This window comes from Episyrphus balteatus, chromosome 3 (assembly GCF_945859705.1).
Source record: "Episyrphus balteatus chromosome 3, idEpiBalt1.1, whole genome shotgun sequence".
NCBI classification, from domain to species: Eukaryota; Metazoa; Arthropoda; class Insecta; order Diptera; family Syrphidae; genus Episyrphus; species Episyrphus balteatus.
The window spans coordinates 99,837,642-99,858,854 of NC_079136.1; the positions used below are offsets into that span (position 1 = coordinate 99,837,642).

The following is a 21,213-nucleotide window of genomic DNA, read 5'->3' on the forward strand; positions in this document are numbered from 1 at the left end:
TCTTTTTAAGCTTTTGTTTTTCTGCTTTTGAATCAAATGAATTTAATGTCAATTTATCACTCTTCTTTTTTTGTTTTGTTTTTTTTTTTTTTTTTGAAGAAGTGTCTATAATAGGATGATTTATGAGTGCAGTAGACTTTTGGAAAGAGTTTCAATTTCAATTTAAATATATCATTATAAAAAAGGAATTGGGAAAATTAGGCAAAAATATACTATGCCTAAAAAATAAAACTCGATTAACCATACAATAAGAATTTGATACTCATCCTATTTTCCAATGTATTTCAAATGATGAAATTATGACATTATAAAAATACTTCACGACATTGTTCAATCTAACCGACAAAATTATTCAAATATTAAAGGTTTTATGTGTGAAAAAACCTTGAATGTACACTAAAATTGTTTTTAGAATAACTTAAAAAAAAATCTAACATTAGATAAGACACCCTTGAATTTGTCTTTAGTCCACCCAAAAGCTTAAAATTTTACTCGCTATTGCTCACCATATTAAGATGCGGTATTTTGTGGAATATAATTCTTATTTCTAAGCGTTATTTACGTAAGCCGTTAAATTGAAAATTTAAAAAAAATTAAAATGTGATCACTGGGGTGTATACGTACTATTTTTTTAAGTTTTTATTTAATTTAAATTTTTCTAGTCTTAACTACTAATTAAACGAATCTGAGCGAAACCCTTCTACGAGAATGATTTAATTATCCATTTAGGATACAACAAGGAAGACACATACAAACTAAAAGAATTAAAAACAAATAATTTCTGGTAAGAAAAAATTATTTCTAGCATAGTTCTAGATTTTTATTTTCAGACATTTACACAAGTTTACATTAAAAATGTAATTCTTTTGTACACTAATTACCATTTACTTTTTTGTATAGAGTTATTGTCAAAGAAGCCCAAAATCATATCGAAAAAAAATTTATGAACAGGTTTTCGAGATATGATTTCTTAAAAGCTTTTTTTTTCGAAGCATATTTTTTATTAGGCCAATGTATATCTTGAGCATTAAATGATCAATCTAAGCAGAATGCTCAATAAGTAAACAAGTGAAGTGAAAATAAGTTTTCTGAGCAAACTCAAAAGTTAAAATTCAAATTGTCAAAATATTTTAAGAAAATCGTTTTTTTTAAAGGAAATTTTAGACGGAAAAATTTCATACTCAAAGAAAAACTCAAAATCTTTTGAATACTCGTAGGTCTAAACTTTTCATGTGAGGTATAAGTATAAGCAAGGATATGAAAATACTTTTCTTAAAAATCTAAAGATCAGATATAAAGATGCAACTGTTCTTGTAAAGATAGACAATTTCAATTCCTTTTGTTCCTTTTCGAGTTTTTCTCTTTAACTTGAAAGGCCGAAATTAAAAATTGTACAATAAAAAATTTAGAAAATTTAATTTGGTTTCAATTTTATAAGGTGTCAACAGTTCGAGTACAATTATTTTGTCTGGAAAGTTGTGTGTATAAACAAATTGAACTTTTATAATAGAATTCCAAAAAAATTTCTTCAAAATTAAAGTCATTGAATCCCTAAAAGAAACCATTCTTTCCTTTCCACAATTGAATTTTTCTGTTGTTTCGTTTTTGTAACAAACAATTTCCTCATGAAATGCAAGCTACATCTCTCCTAAAAACAAATCAATCTTAATATTAGCTTATTTTAGCAATATAAGCGGCTAACCAGTGAGCCAAATTAACAGAATCTTAATATTAAGGATATAAAGGTAGTTTGGAATTTTAGAGTAGTACAGTATTTTATTACTACCTATAATTTACTATGAAACTGAAACCATCTCTACTAAACCGCCTTGAATCGTAAAGGCAAGTTATACATTTAATATAATTTTACAAAAATTTAATACCTTACCTTTACTTTTAACCTGATGATTATCAGACCTGTCGGCAAATTTAAAATCAACAGGGACTAAGTACCTCAATGATTCTCTAACCTACTGCCAAACCAACCATTCCTAGGGTCACACAACTGCGTATGAAAACTCATAGGATTTATGACTTACATGTTACATTCATATGACTTTGTAATAATGATAATGGAAAAGGGTTATATTATAACGAAACGTGTGCGGAATCTTAATTAAACCTACAACACTAAATTCGTTCAAAGCTAAGGTACGAACAAAATAAGTAAGGGGTTTATTAACATAAAGCTTCAACACCACCAAGTATAAATATTTTCGTACCTTCTTTTGCTGACAGCCCATTAGAAAATACTATATATACTTCACAAAAGTAGATATTCCATTATAACGGAAAGAGAAAATACCATATTCTTTTGATTGAGATTTTTCATATACTTCCGATTTTCCGACCCCTATTATATGCGCGTACACTTCTTTCAGCAACGTGTCCTGAATCCATCATAAGCCTAATAAAATATAAACCTTTAGATACAACACGTTTTCAAAACATTTGACTTTGAATCCTGCTGTCAAAATTAATTGCCTAACGATTTCGTGCTCCGGTTTTGAAAATTATACACGCGCCCGTGATAACAACAGATGTATAATGTATGTTTCTAGGTAGGTACTTATGTATGTATTACATTGCCACATAAGAAAATATCCTTTTTTAATTCAATAGACTATTCGATATGATGAGAAAAAAAGAAACCAATAATTTGAAGGAAACACAAAAGGAGACTTCTTAAAAAGTCAGCCAATGGACACCTTCTGTAATTCTTTTTTTTCTTTTTCATTATTTTATTCAAATACCTTTCAAATCCCGCAGGAAAATTCCATTAATTTTGGTTTGAATATTTTTGTTTCGAGTATATACGCAATTGTATTCCATTAATAACATTCAGTACAAAAATACACTCCGAAACAATTGATGAAGGTCAAGTAATAACTGTGGCTTTGTTATACACACCCATGCAAAAGGAGGAAAAGGATAATTCAAAATTCTGCAAGTTCAATATAGTGACTCATTCAAAAGACTTTGAACGTATTTTATGTATAGATATTTGGGTATGATATCTAAGAATATACTTTATTTTTGTTTGGTGTTTTTAAGAAGGGATCCTTGGAGATAATTTTCTCAACTTTCCGAAACACCTTCCTCTCATTTTCTTTCTCTGAGAAACAGAAGAAAAATTTCAACACACTCGTACATACCCACTTTCATTGTCTAACTCACTTAAAGAAAATATTTCTTTTCTTTTGCTTTTGGGTATTTTCAGCTTTTTCCGCAACGTGTATCCTTTAGAATTTTACTGAATATATAAAATTTTCAAGAACTCTCTGGGGGAGAAGGGACTTAGTTGTTCGCATTTGAAGTGGAACAACAAATTTAAAATAAAAGCACATAACAATTTTTGTTTTGTGAACCAGCTTACGTCTGAGAATTAAATATGTAGTCCTTTTTAGCAACAAAAAAAAAGTTTTTTTTTTCTGATGTCTGTTGATTTTTGAGGATTGGACATGAACGTGTTCAAAATTTTAGCAGAATCGTTTATTTTTATTTTGAATGCACCAATTTTGTATTATCATGCATTGTTGTCATCCTCATTGTCGTCTGACCGTAGGCAAATGAATACATGAACGTAAAGAACATAAATATTTCGAATGAAAGTCTATACGACAACGGTTGTGTTTGTGGTGGGAAGAAATTAAAATGTCAGTTTTTTTTGGGAAACTTTGTTCAGGATATCCGCCTTTAATTTTTTATTTTATTTTGAGTTTCTTGAATTGTCATGAACTCATTTTTGCCTTTTGTGATTTTAATTTTTTCTTGCCATACATGACATACCTATGTATATTATATAATGTATGTTATATACAATATCTACATATTTTTTTATAAAATACTAGATAATACGCTACGCAGACGTTTTTTATACAGCAAATTTATTTTTACTGCACTATTTTGCTATGCGATCCACATGAATGCCTCAATAGTTGGGCTTAAATGATAGCCAAAATTCGTTTGAAATTGTTTTTTTTTTTTTTTCTAAACTTCAAAAACAAACAATTAGACCGAGAGCCGGGAGCAGATTTCTTGCGTGAGATGTAACCGATTCATATGAGTTAGCGTGGGTCATGGTGATGACGAATACCTTAGTCTGCCTGCATTTATTTGGGGCGTTGTCGAGAAAAAGCGCATCAAAAGTACCATTTTTCTGAAAATCGATTTAGTGAGGGTAACCACTTAAAATTTATTGATAACCAACGCCACATACCTACTCACTGATAACAAATATACCAATGGCAGACATTTTAAGTGCGGCCAAACCCCCGGCAGACTGTCCCGAAAATGCGTTTTTTTTTGGCGTTTTTAGACTTTGGGGTAACCACCTAAAATTAATCGCATCCTGTAGCGGTGGACTCCCTGATAACAAAAATACCCATGGCAGACATTTTGAGTGCGGCCAAACCCTCGGCAGACGGTTTTGAAAATGCAGTTTTTCTGAAAATTGATTCATTTAGGGTAACCACTTGAAATTAGTCGCATCCTGTAGCGGTGGACTCCCTGATAACAAAAACACCCATGGCAGACATTTTGAGTGCGGCCAAACCCCCGGCAGACGGTCCCGAAAATGCAGTTTTTCTGAAAACTGATTTATTTAGGGTAACCACTTAAAACTAGTCGAATCCTGTAGCGGTGGACTCCCTGATGACAAAAATACCCATGGCAGACATTTTAAGTGCGGCTAAACCACCGGCAGACGCTCCCGAAAATGCAGTTTTTCTGAAAATTTATTTATTTTACTTTTTCACATAACTCGCGTATTATTGGACCTAGCAGAAAAAATTGTATAGCAATCTTAAAGATAATTGAATTTCCTACAGAATATGTTAAATAAGTTTTTTTCGATTAAACCTTCGGTTTAAGAGTTAGGGTGGTTTTTTTGAAGCAAAGGGTGATTTTCTTGTTTTCGTCATATCTCTTTTATTTGAGCTTTTTTAAAAATTAATTTGAAGTAAAAGTTGTTGATCTTTTTATTACCTTCATTTATTACATTAACGGTTTTTCGATTTGACAGACCGTTTTCGATCTGTAGGAAAAAAACTTCAAAAAGTTTGCAATTTTTTATATAGCTTTTTCCTATATAAAAAATTGCAATCGTTTTGCCCCTCCCCGCCTAAAACTATACGATTTTTTTCTTGCCTGAGTGCAACCTACACGCCTAGGTTTTTTGTTACATCTATTGCAAATTACCCTGTATTATGTAGAACCTTTTTCCTATATAAAAAATTGCAAACTTTTTGAAGTTTTTTTCCTACAGATCGAAAACGGTCTGTCAAATCGAAAAACCGTTAATGTAATAAATGAAGGTAATAAAAAGATCAACAACTTTTACTTCAAAATAATTTTTAAAAAAGCTCAAATAAAAGAGATATGACGAAAATAAGAAAATCACCCTTTGACTTGCTTCAAAAAAATCACCCTAACTCTTAAACCGAAGATAACGCCCCAAATAAATGCAGGCAGACTAAGGTATTCGTCATCACCATGACCCACGCTACCTCTGACATTCATATGAATCGGTTACCTCTCACGCAAGAAATCTGCTCCTGGCTCTTAGACTAAATGATTTGCTTTCGATATATTGAAGTTTTACAAAATAAATTGATGTTTAATCCATTGAATCGAGTAGAACCTTCACAAGGTCAAAAAACTTGTTTTAGTATTCACAAAACAAACTTTTTAAAAATTTCATGTTTTAGAAGTACATATTTTCACATCTGCTTTTGAATAATGCCGATTTTGAAAATTGAAACGCTATAGAATTTATTTTGACCCAAAAAAAGTTATATAAGAAGTCAATAATATAACTAACGGTTTTAAGTAGCGTTAATATAAAAATCAAGAATACAATTTTCAAACACAAATGTTTTGGTATTAAAAAAAATAATTTTCCTCTTTTGCAAAAATTTTGTATTTTAAAAATCTGTAAAGTGTAAATCCAAAATTCTGTTTTCCAACAGTCAGTAAATTAATTTTTGTAACCATTAATAAAGAAAAATTGATTTTTCATAATGCAAATAATTTTTCATTATAATTATGAATTTTGAATGCAGAATAAGATTTCTTTTATAACATTGAATGAAGAATTATAAGTATTTAGACCTAACCGGAGACCGGAGCTATATTGAATATACGTCAACAATACTTGTTGTGAAAAGCAGTTACATATTTAAGACTTTTAACTCATATCTATATGAAGATATCGTTTCGCGTCATATGCAGATTCCTTACAAAATTCTGTTAAAAAGCGCTTTACCATGTATGTTTCAATTAAAAAGAATTTTATAGTAATTCTGGGAATCCAGAAAAAAATAATAATTCCGTTATAAAATTTCCTTAATAAATTCGAACCTTCAAATCCAACTTGAAGTAAATTGTCTACCACAGAAAATAAAATAGGTTATTTCATAATTTTCTCTTTAACCAAATTTAACGAATATAAACTAAACTTATTCATAATATCGCTACAGTAGGTAGGTTTACACAAAAAAAAAATAAACAAGCAAAACTTTTAAATAAAACTCTTTAAAAAAAATTCCACAATGTCTACCCTCAAAGAACATCCCAAAAACAAACCAAGCGCAGGAAAATATCAACTAGCATCATATCATCTCAAAAGGGAAAAGTACACATTGCACCATTTTAATAATTTTCACTCTCTCTCTCTACTATGGTGACATATGGTATTTATATTTTTTTCCCAGTATAAAAAAAATGAAAAAAATAAATAAATTGAGAGTTCAGTCGTTTTTGACGCCGCGCCACTCTATATCTGCATTGCTTCAGGGTAAATCATCATCATCTCTAGCTTCATCAAAAACAAAAATAATCAGAATCACCCAACTCATCACCGCATTCCCTAAGTTCTGGACACTTTAGCCTTTTCACATATTTTTTTCATATAATTTTTACTACGGGGTAGGTATGGGTTTGGCTTAAAAAAGTTTTAAATTGAATGAGGGAATAAAATGTATACTTACTCGTAGTACAGAAACTTTTATGTGAAATCAATCTATGTACCACAGTATTGAACATTTTGCTTTTTGTGCTAAAGAAAATGAAAGAGTGAAGGTTACATTTCAATTTATGTACTGAATGATATCTCACACCCAAACACAAAAAACTTATTTTCTATAGAAAGTTCTGTCCTGACTCAATAAATCGCAGTTTAAAACACCCTAACCGCGAAACGGAATGTAACGATTACATTTGCTATGCAGTACATAACACATGTGACCATCGTTTTCAATGTTCAAACTCTACACTCATCTTGTATTATCAACGTTTTATTTATATAAATATAAAAGCAATACATTCTTATTTAATAGCTACACATTGAGTACAAAAGGTATGTGGGGACTCAGTAAAGAATTATGTACTGAACTGACTACAGACTTTAATGTACTTAGTACACACTGTTTTGTAATGAGTACATTTTTTCATTGGTTCTCAATTTGCAGTTTTACTTACTGAGAACAGATTTTTATGTAATTGAAATTTGAAATTAGAATAGATTCCTTTGTACGACCAGCTAAATTTTAATGTACCCAGTACAGATAATACTTACAGCAAAATATTTTTTTTAATTGAGTACAAAACTACACGTACTGTTTCAATAAACAAGCACTGATGGAATTCTATTTAATTTATCTAGTTAAAACCAGAAAGATATTTATTCATCACCGCGAGCCATGTACTGAATAAAAAGAACATATGCACTCAAGGTAATATAAAATAAAGGTACAGAGTACATTATGTTCTGTATACGAACTATTTTGGACAGATAATTTCACAAATTTTTAGTTCGTCCATGAGACTGGTGCCCAATCAAATTTTTTGGCTTTGACTTAAAAGCTATGAAGTTTTATGAAAATTGTGTGTGGGGATATTGTGAAATTGAAAGTTGCCTAGTAAAAAAATGAGAATTTCAGTTCAAGTACGTGCGACCCATTGATGATTTGTGACACAGCCAAAAAAACCTTTTGTCCGGCATTTCGTTTTCGCTCATAGTTACACTTTCATCCCAAACCTCAGTACTACGAAAAAAATTGAAAAAAGAGAATGCAAATTAATGCAAATTTCATGCAACGTTATTTCATGAATTTATTTTATTTTTTTTTGTTATTTCTTTGTTTTCCTTCGATTTCAAGGACGAATTTTGAAGAGAATTTATTTTTTTCTCTCTTTTAGTTTTGTACGGAATAGCAAATCTACACAGTCTGCCTTCATCCAACAGCCAACACCTCTTTCATATTTTTTTTTTTTTTTTTCTGAGTAAAATAAAAGATTTATGGTTTTTTAACTCAAACACACTCACATAGATTCTTCAGGTTTTGTTTACTAAATGAGTTTCTAAATTGTAATTACTTAAGAAAATTCATCAAAAATGAAATCGGGAAATTCTTGGTTGGGCTGGTATGGTGGTCGGAGAGAATTGGTGAAAAGGAAGGAGGTGGGTAATAAAATTCAAATAAATACCAGGGTAAGCCTTAAGCCTCTCAAATGAAGGCAGCAATATCTAAAATTAAATACAATGAACAAAAGGCACTCATATTCCTTGAAAAATACAGTGGTGCAAAGTTAGTTGCTTGTGTTTTTTGGAATAAAATTTTTCATCGTACCTACTGAAAAGTTTTAGTTTTGTTGTAGTTTTATTTAAATAACAAAATATAAAGCAAAACAATTGTTTTTTGTAAAGTAGATTTACAGACGAAAGTGATAACGTAAAAATAAAAAGGTTGTGTGCTGCCGCTAGATGGATTTGGAAGAGAGATAAATGTGCCACAAGCTAAGGCTTGGGCCGATATCGTGATGTGTCTCTCAGTCTCTTGTCCCGGGCTCTCTCTTGCACGCTTTTAGACGAAACGTGACACATTTTTTTCGCCGTGTTCATCGATTTATATTAATTTATCACGTAGCTATACAAAATATGACGTTAGATTTAGTTAAGTAAGAAGCACTTACAGTAACCTATATTCTTAAGGGTGGGTCAAAAAAATCGATTATGTTTATTATTTAGTTCCGACACAGAAAAAAACGAATTGCGTGACATCTTTCAAGAAAAGAAGTCCTCCTAATCATAGTTTTCCATTAAATTCTTACTCCCCATTGGACAATGCATTAGAGATCAGAATTTAATGACTATATCACATTTTGTCTTTCAATCTCCTCATCCGAATGACAAGGTTGTGATTCCGAGGGGGGATATACCAAAAAAAGCTGATCAGCGAAACAATTAACTCATCAGCGAAACAATTAATCCAGTTGAAGGCGAAACGGAGCCCTGATGGGCACACCAGCGTTTACACTATAAATTTGAGACATGAATCTATCCAATACTGTTGCCTTTTACTCTACCGGCCTAGGTTCGCCTTAGTCACTAGGCTAATTCGGATTTGTTTATTATGAAAACTTTTGTTCATATAAGCTATTTTTCTCAAAAATGAAAGTTTTTTTCATTTAGTACTTTTTAGTACACATCTTATCACATTGAGTTTGAGAATCGCATAAAAGGTTGCCTGTGAAGTGATGAAATGAAAAAACGCTGTGAAAATTGAAATGATATTATTTTTATCACTTCACAGTTTCACAGTTTGGGAATTGACAACCTGGGGGTTCTGTGATATTTTGAAATGAAAACAAAATTTTCAGTTTCACACTAAATTCGATTCTTGATTTGTGAAAGAAATAAAACAATGTCTAAATCTTTTAAATTAGACTTGTAGTTTTGCCGGAAATCGAGATATACCATTTTTTACCATTAATACTCAACCCACCCACTTCCCGAACTCGACTCGCCCGAAATGTATTTTTCCTTTCAATTCTGTCATATTTACCTCCTTTTCCAATGGGTTTCATCCTACTATGATTTTTTTTTTACTTTTTAATGTTTTTGAAGGCTTCGGCACTGGTCTATAAGGGGTGATAAAATGAAAAAAAAACGCTCTGAAAATTGAAATGATATTATTTTTATCACTTCACAGATCGGGAATGGACTCCCAGTAGTGAAAAACAGATGGAAAAGAGTTTACGCATAGTGGTTTTGCCAGCATGAAATAACACCGCTTAAAAAGCATGGTTAAAGCTCAATTTTCGTCTTAAAATCCGTGATCAATATAAGGGTTTATTAATTTTTGCATGTGAAGATAACAGAAATAAAAAATCAATGACAAGAATGCAAAAAAAAACCATCACACCAACAAAATAATACTTGGCAAAACCTTCAACCTTACACAGAATTGTTTGTTTCTTGATTATAATAAACAAACTAATTACAGAGGAGACGATATTTTTGGTTGTGTGAAATAGGATCCCACACAAGAATTTTAAATTTAATTAAAATTAAATTAAAGAAATTTTCATTATTTAATTTTTTTTTCAAATCCAGTCACGAAAATTTACATTAGTATACCATAGTACATATTCTCGGTAAATGCAAAAAGATTGAATTCGAAAATGTTTGTATCATTATTTAAAATTTTGGCCTATTTATTAAAATGTACACTTTACTCAAAAACCGTAAGATGTTATGTTACATTTATTAATGTTACGGTTTTTGAGTAATTTAAGTGTAAGTTTTAATAAATAGGCCAAAATTGTAAATAATGATAAAAAAAAAATTGGAATTTTAGCTTTTTTCATTTTTTGCATTTACCGAGAACATGTACTATGGTATACTAATGTAAATTTTCATGACTGGATTTGAAAAAAAAATTAAATAATGAAAATTTCTTTAATTTAATTTTAATTAAATTTAAAATTCTTGTGTGGGATCCTATTTCACACAACCAAAAATATCGTCTCCTCTGTAATTAGTTTGTTTATTATAATCAAGAAACAAACAATTCTGTGTAAGGTTGAAGGTTTTGCCAAGTATTATTTTGTTGGTGTGATAGTTTTTTTTTGCATTCTTGTCATTGATTTTTTATTTCTGTTATCTTCACATGCAAAAATTAATAAACCCTTATATTGATCACGGATTTTAAGACGAAAATTGAGCTTTAACCATGCTTTTTAAGCGGTGTTATTTCATGCTGGCAAAACCACTATGCGTAAACTCTTTTCCATCTATTTCTTGTTTGCACTTGGAAAGTAGAGATTTTAACGGACAAAATTATCACCGATTTTTTGAAAAAAGCTGATATTTTGACTCGTGAATTTTCGATTGAAAATTAGGGTGTTTTTTTTGGTATTAAGTCAAAAAAAGGTTAAAAAATAAATATTTTAAATCAAATAAATTACTGTGTATTCGGGACATAATAAGGTAAGTTTTCACCAAATTTCGTTGAAAAAAAACATTTTTTTTGAAAAAGATAAAAATAAAAAAACCAAAAAATCGGTTTTTTGAACTTTTCAAATAAATTTTGAGGTTATGTCAAAAAATTGTGAATACTTAAGTTGTAGATCTTTTTATTACCTACAACCTCGCCATACATTTTTTTCCATATGACTTGTAGTTTTGCCGGAATTCGAGATATACCATTTTTTACCATTAAAAACTCAACCCTTCCACTTCCCGAACTCGGCTCGCCCGTAATTTATTTTTCCCTTCATTTTTATCATATTCACGATTCACCTCCTTTTCCAATGGGTTTCATCCTACTATGATTTTTTTGGTTTCAAAAATTATCAACCCTGGGCTAAATACGGAATTATTAAAAATATATTTTTAGATGATAGTTTCCTCAAATCAGTCAAATTTCATTGTGAGTTTGACTGAAAGAAATATTTTGTCAAGTCAAGATTTTACTCTACTCAAGTTTATAAATGTCTATGAACGTATGAGTTATTGCAGTGGAAGTTATTGCACTGCACCGAGTTACAAATCTATATAGACGATTGACAAGGGATCGATTTAGCTGCAAGAAATTGTCCGGTTCTTGCTGCATCCAGCTTAACGCTTGTCGATTATGCCCCATCTACAAAAGAATTATGTTAAAATTTGATCGTTGAACCTTATGCTTTCTGTCTGATCCAGCTTTGTCTGTGTGTTTTAAGGCAAGTTATTCCATAACAATCATCGATGAGAGTTGAAACTCCGAAAAATTTGAATACAACACAACACCTCTTTAAATTTCCTCCTGACAGCGTTAAAAGCCAAATAATATCATCAAACTCTTTGATACGGAAAACTTTAAATACAACCTTGAAAAACAGCAAAACAAAGAAACATCTCATCTGTAGGGTGTTTCAATTTGAGAAAAAAAAATACCACTAACTGCCCTCCAGTTTCCCGAAAGTTCAACTTTTACCAACATCATTCATTTCTCAGGTAGCTTGAGGGATGCTCGCAGCATTTTCACTCTCAAATGGCCACTAAACACCCACTTCATATGACGCTCACAAGAGTAGAGATCCGTGGAACATTACAAGTGCCATCAAAAGTAATAAAAGTTTTGTTCGTTTTTTTGAAAAGCTACAATAACAGCATTTACTTTTTTTTGTTTAATTTTAATTTTAAATTTCATTATCTTTTTATGGAGTTGACTAGCATATCAATGCAATCATCGAAATAATGGACCACATTCCCTGTGATAAAAAACATTAATTTTGTTCTTATCTTGAATAAGCACACACACAAGGAAAACACAAAAACAAAATAAATGTATCTTAATTTATTCAAATGAAATGATTTAAACAATCAAAATATTCATTTGACCCACTGTATGTCGGCACAAGTTGAAGTGCGGGCTCGCGATTTGACAGGATAACCTTGAATCTTATTATAACCAGAGCTAAGGTGTATACCTATGCGGGTATAGCGAGTAGGTACAGGGTCGAGTTTATTATTCTAGAGAGGCATTTGCTAATAAACACTTGAGCTACTGGCACAATTGCCTGTTAAAATATTTATGCCCAAACATAAATCATCGCCAAGGATTCTCTGTAAGGATTCAATCCACCACTTTATTTCTTCGATTCATGATTCGAAATGATGGTGTGGTGTAGACTGGAGGGATGGTGGGTTGGGAGCTATTATTTCTTTCCAATCGATTGGTTTGCAGTGATAATCGGTGTAAGTTATTCAAGATGCAGCAAGACGTTCGGTCGGGGCATAAAGGGTTAGTGTTGCATGGCTCTGAGCCAACAAAAAGAAATTTCATGCTCCATCTCAATTAGCACATGCAGTATTGAGTTTTGAAGTAAATAAAGTGTGAACTGATGTGTTCTTTTTTTGACGTCGTCGTCGTCGTTATGAAATTTCTTGGCAAGAATTGCAAGTTAACTTTTACTGCTATACTGAAGAGATATAATAAAGAAATATACCAACAAAAAATTCACATTCTCCAAAGCAGAAGAGAAAAAAAAGGAAATTTTTTGATCAATACCCTGCTGAGTTTCAGAGCTAGCACAGGATGTAAGTGGGTGGTAGGTAATTCGAAAAGCTTTGGTGTAATATTCTTTTCGTTCACAGCCAATTGATTCGAATGGCTGTTGTGGCAAATTTTTATTGTATTGATCCCAATAGAGGAAAACAAGAAGAGCAGCAGTAAATATTGGCGTTGTTGTTGTTTTTGTTGTTTTGGGTAAAATTGGAATAGTGATTATCGAGCTGAGATATTGCATACCTCATGTGAAGTAATGCTAATATCTAAGATGGTGGTTTTGTTGTTGTGTTTTTTATTTATTATATCTTTTTTTTTAAGTGATTGGGGTGATGTGTGGAAGTTAAAGTAGTATATCCGAATTAAATTTATGTTCACAAATATATGTAGGCACTATTACCTACCCCCCGTTTTTTTAAATTATTACTGTTATAAAATCAAACAAAAAAAGGGGCGAACGTAGAAAATAATTTCGAGGGGTTTCAAAAACTTAACTAACCATAGAGGAAAAGTGAAATTTTATTTTTCTGGGTGGAATCTTGTTCACGTGAAACTCACAATAGAGCTGAATATGTTTTACGGGGAACATATCGTCGGTCGCTTGAAAAGCAAAGTGACTGTTGCCAACTTATTTTTACTTGCGATATAGGTACTTTAGGGCAAGTTTAGGATTCGTAAAAAAAATCGAACTCGAGATAACAATTTTACATGACATTACGATGATGGAGAATGCCAAAAAAGTGGGTCCGGCAATTCTGTCTGTCTGTCTGTCTGCCTGTCTGTCTGTCTGTCTGTCTGTCTGTCTGTCTGTCTGTCTGTCTGTCTGTCTGTCTGTCTGTCTGTCTGTCTGTCTGTCTGTCTGTCTGTCTGTCTGTCTGTCTGTCTGTCTGTCTGTCTGTCTGTCTGTCTGTCTGTCTGTCTGTCTGTCTGTCTGTCTGTCTGTCTGTCTGTCTGTCTGTCTGTCTGTCTGTCTGTCTGTCTGTCTGTCTGTCTGTCTGTCTGTCTGTCTGTCTGTCTGTCTGTCTGTCTGTCTGTCTGTCTGTCTGTCTGTCTGTCTGTCTGTCTGTCTGTCTGTCTGTCTGTCTGTCTGTCTGTCTGTCTGTCTGTCTGTCTGTCTGTCTGTCTGTCTGTCTGTCTGTCTGTCTGTCTGTCTGTCTGTCTGTCTGTCTGTCTGTCTGTCTGTCTGTCTGTCTGTCTGTCTGTCTGTCTGTCTGTCTGTCTGTCTGTCTGTCTGTCTGTCTGTCTGTCTGTCTGTCTGTCTGTCTGTCTGTCTGTCTGTCTGTCTGTCTGTCTGTCTGTCTGTCTGTCTGTCTGTCTGTCTGTCTGTCTGTCTGTCTGTCTGTCTGTCTGTCTGTCTGTCTGTCTGTCTGTCTGTCTGTCTGTCTGTCTGTCTGTCTGTCTGTCTGTCTGTCTGTCTGTCTGTCTGTCTGTCTGTCTGTCTGTCTGTCTGTCTGTCTGTCTGTCTGTCTGTCTGTCTGTCTGTCTGTCTGTCTGTCTGTCTGTCTGTCTGTCTGTCTGTCTGTCTGTCTGTCTGTCTGTCTGTCTGTCTGTCTGTCTGTCTGTCTGTCTGTCTGTCTGTCTGTCTGTCTGTCTGTCTGTCTGTCTGTCTGTCTGTCTGTCTGTCTGTCTGTCTGTGTGTCTGTCTGTGTGTCTGTCTCTATCTGGAGCTGCAGCCTAAACGAGTGAAGTGATTTTCTTCAAACTTGGTAGTTAGCAGTTTTTGGTGATTCCCTAGAGGGGAAATTGAAATTTTTTTTTTATGACCAAAACTAACGGTACCTGCCATATAACGGAAATAGAAAAGTTAATTTTTTTCAAAAACGGCTCTAACGATTTTGATTAAAATTTTTGTGTGTAGTACTACACACAAGAGCCAACTTTTTAAATAAAAAAAATATTTTTTGTACCGTTATTAACGGTACCTGTCATAGAACGGTTTTTTTCGTTTCTGAATATCTCGTACAAAATTAACCCGATTTAAATGAAAAATTTTTATACAAAAGTGTGTAAGTAAAGATAATATTAAAATTTTAGAAAATTTTCAAAAAACGCATTTTTGGTTTTTTAAAAAATATTTCAAAATTTTTTTTTGAAAAATCAATTTTTTGAAAACGGATCAATAAAAATTTTGAAATTTAGTTTTTATGTGTAAATTAATTATTTCTTCAAAATGGCATACCAACTTTTTTTTTGAAAAATGTTAAAAAATTTTTATATATACCTAAAAAATTATTTTTTTAAAAAACGGCTCCTACAATTTTGAAAAAAATTTTCTAAAAATACCTTTTTATACAAGAAATAAAATGGCATATTTGTTTTTTTTTTTAAGATAATTTAAAACTGAGTTTAATTAATTATAAAAACAGATTTAATTTTTTTATACTATGAAATTTCTTCAAAATATCAAATTTTAAATTTCTTGAATAAAAAGCTTTAACATTATAGTTACTTTAAGCATAAGAGCAAGTACGTGCGACCCCAGTCGTGCAATTTATTTTTTTTCACTTCAGATTCTTTGATGTAGTAAGCTTAGAACAAGCTTTTATCTGCGATCAGAGGCTCATCATAAGTGCATGTTAGTGGTTAGTAAACAAAAAATACAACCTCCTACATGCACAATATACAAATTTACAAGTTATAAAATTATAAGTAGGTACAAAAAATCCAACATAATTATATAATTTATTTAATACATAGATTAACAGTCACGATTGTGGAGCACTGGTTCGAAACAATGTTTTTAAACCCATTTTCATCAAATTAAAGTCTAAGGATGAATGGTTCAAGTTAAAAAGTTTACTCATGCGACTAAGAGGCTCATTAATACCATAGTTTGTTCTATGAAAGTCAATATGCAAAGGTTCAAATCGTAGGAGGTGAGATCCACCAGAACGACTCAACGAACAAACCGAGCTTTATCAATTTTTTAACTGTATGGGTAAATAATCCAAAAACGGAACATAGACCGACCGATGAAAATACTCTTCTGGACCACTATTGTCTCGGTTCCTCTGTTTTGCGATGATGTGTGTAATACCAATTGCAATTCCATCTTATTAGCAATTTCCATAACTGCAGCATATATGCTTCAAATCATTCTTCGGAAATTAGTTCAGTCAATGGGAAGAAATCTAAAAAAAAGTTGTGACGCCAGCTTGGTTTTTGGATGCAGCATTGAAGAGGGGTTTCTTCTGAGTATAAATCTCACTATCTCGAGCACGACTTGTCGCACAGAAAATTTGTGAAATAGAACTAGGTAGGTATATGTATCTTAATTTCTCTCATACATTTACGCTATAGCTAAGATCGCATTCTTTTTTTTTTTGTAAAAAATCATTAATTCTTCATAACGCAAAAAATAGCTGATCACTATGAAACAATAAACATACATTTGTATTAAGTAAGTAAAAACTGGCTTCAGTTTTAAATTTTTTTTTTCATCCAGGACCCACCAATCAATCCACATTCACAAAGCGAAATTATAACATAATATCTTCTTTATAAGTCGAAAATAGACACAACCGGTATAAAACTTGGATTTAAGTCATTTCGGTTACAAACGTGGTTTCCTCTTACAACTTTAACAACAGTGAATCAAATTTCCACAAATGTTGTGGAATCAAATTTCCACAATAGCCTTGTGTTTAGTCTGATAGCTAAGAAAAATCCACTTATAGCAATAAAAAAATTAATTTGGAATCTGAATCTTCAAATTACAAAATTGTTTTTCTATCAATTAAATTGCATTTTTTTCAAATACAGCTCCAAAACAAACTAGCTACATATTTCTTCCAGTGCTACCAAACAGAAAACGGAAATAAACGTCAACAATCTATTAAATTGCTAAAATACACAAAAATAAGAGAACGAGTTGGTCGGTCATGCCAGAAGGCACAAATAACATCAAAAACAACATCTACCATATACCACTTCAATCTGTCAAAAAAAAAACAACAACAACAAAAACAAAAAAGAATCAAAAACTCACAGAAAAAAATCCTTCCTTCCGTTTGTTTTGGGTTTCCGGCCAGGTCAGTATCCTTTCCTTCATATACCAACCAACCAACAAAAAACAAAAATATATACGGCAATGGAGCATCAATAGATATTTATATTCTCTTCAATGTCCTACCATTGCGAATAAAATGTTTGTTTGCTTCGTTCCACAAGGACATCCATTTCTCCCTATACCCCAGACCCAACCCATCCCACACACATTACACATACACCCACTGCCAAACCAAACAGGAATATGTATGTATGTTTGAGAAATAGAATAGCATGACTTCTATTTTAGCGGTACGGTTTTTGCAGAAAGGATGTCATGTTGATCTGATAGACAGATACACGTTAAGTGAGTGAGGGTGTTTGTTTAAGGAGAGAGAGAAAGGAACAAGAGCATATACACATATAAAAGTACTTAACACACATGTGAAAGGACAAATTACTCTTGCTTTGGTTATATATATAGAGGTATAAGCATGTATGTTATGTTCAATGTTCATACATGCATGTATTCGATTTGAATTCCGAAGACAACTCTCTGACTATTTTGTGTCCTGCCGTCACTTTACTTACTATCGCAGAGCTATCCATATTTGTCGTTTTTTTTTTTTGTAAATAAGTCAAGGAAACACTACTGTTTAAAAAAAAATGGACTAACCCAACAATCCAACATAGCTCAGCACAAATCACCATAGGACAACTCATCATCATGGGCAGCCTATCATGAAAAAAGTCATCATAAGGGAAAATGTAGGGAAAGGAAACTTTTGGTGATTGTTATTATGATTTCTTTAAATTGTTTCTCTTGGTGAAATGTTGATGGACTGTCCATAATGACTTTACCTATGAAAAGCTGTGCAGTGTTAGAGTTAGTTCGTTAGGGACTTCTGTGTTTTTGGAGTCGAAGTTCCACAGAAACCGGAATTAATTGATCTGAGTAAAGCAATTTCCCAAATAAGGTAACAAAAGGCAACAAAATATTTGCAGCTGCGAGTTAAAAATTTAACAATAACTAGAAACAAAGTTATTCCGCTTTTTAATACAATTTTCAACTTAGTTTGTGAGCAGATTTTTAACGCTGATTTTATTAAAATTGAAATCTTTGTGGACAAGCTGTTTCCTTTCAATAGAAATTTTGAATATGACAAATCCAAAATTTAAAAAAAAATAAAAACAACAAGGACCTCCTACTGTAGTCTTTCACCAGGGTCTCGTACGCCTTTGTCAGCCCAACAACCTAACCTACAAACTCATTCTTAAGATATTTGCCAATTGCAGTTGTAATTTCTAGTTTAATGGATGGTCGAAACAGAGAACACACACACAGAAACAAACGGCGTAGGGTCAAATGTAAACAATTTCATGTCTTTTTTTTCTTTCGACTTTAGATTTTTATATGTTTTCACGGAACAACTTGAATGGTATCTTCAAATGCAAATATGAAATGATGGCAATTCTTCTTTATAAATATAAACAAATATTTCCCAAATTGTTAACATTACTGTCAAATATGGCATGTTTACAAATACCCCACCATGTTTGTGTTTTTTTACAAATTCGGGGTAAATGTAAACGGTGGTTTAAAATTTAGAATTTCCTCTTTATCATATGGATAACAACTTGAAAAACGTTCAAGAAGGTATTTGACAAAAACTTTTTCAAATTACGATAAAAGTTTTTGTTTTCTTCCTTTGATTCTTTATATAGGCGCCCAATATGCATCCTGAGCAGCTCTGAACGTCATATTTTTTGTTTTTTTACGTCAAAGACCGATTTGCAACATCATTCAATGAAAATGATGGTGTTGGCTACTTTAAAATGTGACTCTGCGGCACTTTAGCAATAGTAATTGACTAAAAATACGTTATTTTTATGAAAACCAATAATTTCAGCAAAAATATATGTCTATATTTACCTCCAGAATACGTTGTTTACATTTACCCATTATGAAAAATATTCTGGGGTAAATGTAAACACATGCAAATCGACATAAATGTCCTGTATTTTAAAATTTGCTTGTATCACATAGAATCTACATCAAAATTCAAAACTAAAAAGTATTTGCAAATTATACTGACTTAATTGAATCTGCAAAAATATTTAATATTTCTGAAAGACTAACAACTTGTTTGGCACTTTAAAAAATTATCTTTCACGGAAAATACGCTCGTCGAATGAATACTCACTTGACAGCATTGAGTTTGACGTATAAGTTAAAAGATGCATGCGTCCGCGATTTGTACTTATGTATACGTCACAGAGACTTAACTGAAGCTTGTTATGAGCCATGTTCTCATTTACCCCTGTTTATATTTACCCACATTGACCCTACATCAAAATTGTTCTAGGTCCTTAGAAAATCTTATGGAGTTAGAACAATTTTGCTTTCTGCAGACTTTATGTCTGAATATACACTGCTGCTCATCTGAATAGGTTCACATTTTAGTTCATCTTACCTACTTTTAGCCTGTCTTGGAATGTAATGCAATGGCACATCTTTTTTATATATATAACAAGAGAACATCTTTATGCGCTTAGTGAAGGAGAAAAAAATTGTCTTAGGGCCTACCGTTCTTCTCACACGGTAGCTAGACCAAATCTAGTCATAAAATTAAGCATATTTTTGGCTCATCTGAATAGGTTCAAATGCAAAAATTTTTTTTTTTTACACAGCACTATTAATGTGATCTTGTTTACTAATACGTTTTCCATATGATTGAAAAGGAATGCGGTTCAAGTTGTCGCAGAAGCACAAAGACATTGTTTGTGTTTTGTGTAGAAAATGCGAAGAGAAGACCCCATTAACTAGATTCAAGGATAATCATCGTCACTTCGTAGTGTTTGAAATGGATTTGGTATTTAGTATGCAAAACGCAAATACCTATCACGTTCGACAAATAAAGACGACAGATCTAAGATTTCATGCGATAGATGCTCTAGCTCCAGGTCCAAGCTGATTGAATATGGCAATTCTAGATTTCATTATGCTCTCGGAGTGGGAATATAGGAAGTAGGTACGCATAAATATTAAGGAATTATTTTATTATCATGTCCCTTCCATAAAATATTATTAAATATTATGTGTTCTGATAGAGCCTTATGCAGGAAGGCTTTATTTCGTTCTTGTGGCAAACATAAACAATGAACTCAGTTTCTTATAAAAAAAATAGATGTTTTTAATCAAAACTATATCAAAGGTTAAATTGAATTCTATTTCCATTTTTGTATAATGCTGCGCCGTCATTTTCTGTCAGACCTTGGTCTGGGTATTTGACCAATATAACTTAAGTTTTTAAACCAACATCATCACTTGAAATATTTTGAACAAAACATTTGATTTTGTTTTCAAATAAAATGTTGTCCCACAACTTATGGCAATAAAAACAAAATAACTGTTTTGTAGACATTTTGAAGTTTGCTCGACTTAAATTTGTTTTATCAATAGCTCTCAAATTGAAATCATTTAATTTACTGCTTCTTGGAGTGGATCAAAGTGATCCACTTCTATCCTAAATGATTTGAATTCATTGAAATACGAAACACACCAAAAAAGGAGGAAAAGTTTTCATTTTTCATTTTTTATTTCTCCAAGAAAACCCCGGTGACCACTTGAAATACGTAGACATTTTATGAAAATTTAATGCTTCGGTGTAATTTGACACAGCTGAAAATATTTTCTACACAGCAAATGAATATTATGTAGCTTTTCCTATGAATATAAATAAGATAAATCAAATGAATCCTTTTTATTTTTTAAGTGGAAACTTAATAACTTTAGACTTTAACAGTCTCCAAAGCTCAACCAACTGCAAGTGCATGACATGAAATACCATCTTATAGTTTTTAAATTATTGCAATTAGTATCATATTTCAG

General features: G+C 32.0%; 1 protein-coding gene across 4 annotated transcripts in view; it reads right to left on the reverse strand.

Annotated features, from left to right (window-relative positions):
• The window catches only part of LOC129917217 (uncharacterized), a 97,276-nt gene that overhangs the window by 71,207 nt on the left and 4,856 nt on the right, over positions 1-21,213 (reverse strand). The gene's annotated exons all lie outside the window — the stretch shown is intronic.